This window comes from Austrofundulus limnaeus, unplaced genomic scaffold (genome assembly GCF_001266775.1).
Source record: "Austrofundulus limnaeus strain Quisiro unplaced genomic scaffold, Austrofundulus_limnaeus-1.0 Scaffold85, whole genome shotgun sequence".
NCBI classification, from domain to species: Eukaryota; Metazoa; Chordata; class Actinopteri; order Cyprinodontiformes; family Rivulidae; genus Austrofundulus; species Austrofundulus limnaeus.
Genome location: NW_013952487.1, coordinates 1,171,434 through 1,173,041, shown reverse-complemented (window position 1 = coordinate 1,173,041; position 1,608 = coordinate 1,171,434). Strand labels below are relative to the sequence as shown.

The 1,608-nt window shown below is 42.3% G+C and overlaps 1 non-coding gene across 1 annotated transcript; it reads left to right on the top strand.

Annotated features, from left to right (window-relative positions):
• Positions 1-611: 611 nt before the first annotated feature.
• Positions 612-684, top strand: trnar-ccg (transfer RNA arginine (anticodon CCG)). Its single transcript has one exon. It is a non-coding gene; the product is annotated as a tRNA-Arg (tRNA).
• The last annotated feature ends 924 nt before the right edge of the window (positions 685-1,608 follow it).

Genomic DNA, 1,608 nt, shown 5'->3' with positions numbered 1-1,608 from the left:
TTAAAATTATACATTTACTTCTTTACTTTATAAAATCAAATATGACTGAACTCATCATGAAAATAATTGTTTCTGAACTCTAAAAAAATGAAGCGTTAAATTTATGTAACCAAGTTGAGTCAACTACTTCCACTAAACCGAGTTGAGTATAAAGTAATTTACTCTACTCAGTGTGAGTGTGTAAAAGAAATTTTACTTTCCCAATTATTGTGAACAGTTTTTTGACTTTATATAAGTATGTTTCTTATCAGTGCAGTTTTTTTTTTGTTGTTGTTTTTTTTTACCAAAGTCAGTTTCTGTTAGGGTATTTTTACTCTTATTTACTTTTTTTCTGCCATTCACATTGTTTCCACCATGGCTTTGCGTTCACCTTGAAGGCCTTTTGTTTATGATATAATCTACTGAAATGAAAATTAGTAGGTAAAAAAAATTAGTAGGTGTTAAAACACAAATCAAGATGCTTGAAGATGGGTTGGAGATGCTTACAACAACAACAACAACAACACTCATTTATTTGTTAATGTTTTCCTGTTTGTTTGCTTTTAATCCCATCAATGATAAAATGCACACTTTGACCCAGATTACACCATGAACAGGTTTTAGGGGTAGTTGGCCCAGTGGCYTAATGGATAAGGCACCAGCCTCCGGAGCTGGGGATTGTGGGTTCAAGTCCCACCTGGGTCGATGTTTAAAAATAAAATTAAAGAGGCAGTATATTATAACTACTGCCATCTAGTGGTCATATTATTGTTTGGTAAATGGTACTGAACTTATAGAGCGCTTTTCAAGTCCCTCCGGACCCCAAAGCGCTTTACACTAACAGACATTCACCCATTCACACTCACATTCACACACTGATTGCAACAAATTACATAAATATTAGATTAAATTACCCGAAGCTAAAACAAGCAACCAGCTGAGCAGCAGAAAAACCCACCCTCCTGTTGTGCAGGCCTCAGAACCACCCCCTGCCCTGCTCTGCATACACACCACGTTTGTTGAATTACACCCTGATTCTCCCTCTGATAAGAGAGGGGAGTTAACAACAACAACACATAATGAATGCAGCCAGCTCATAACCAGACGCTGGGAACGTTCCTCGCACACTTTAGCCATTTGACAATCAAACGTGAGCGTCTTCAGGGAAAATTCTCCAAACATTGCCGCAGTATAATTTGACCATGTTAAAGGAATGGCGACAACACACGTTCCCTCATGAGCGTTTCGTTTTCCAGGAACGAACATATAGGAACTTAAGGTGGGCACTCATGGCTATAGGTGGCCGGATGGCACCACTCTCGCCTCCTCTGTGCCTGTGCCCACCCCCCAAGGTTTGCATATAGACACTTAGGGTTTTGGGTTAGAGTAGTGGTGTAGGGGAAACTGGCACCACGCCGGCCTCTGCCTCTTCTTCTTTCCCTTTTTGATTACTCTATAGAACAACACGCACCAACAGTACATCTGGGGGTGGGGGTGTGGGTGTCAGGGTCTTTATTCCCATCCCGTTCCCTGACTGCCATTTGGGGAAGGGCGGGCCGCCGGGTGTGGTCCTGGGCTGTGGGTAGGCTCGGGGCTTGGATGGTTGCCAGGGGCGGGGCTGGCTCTCCA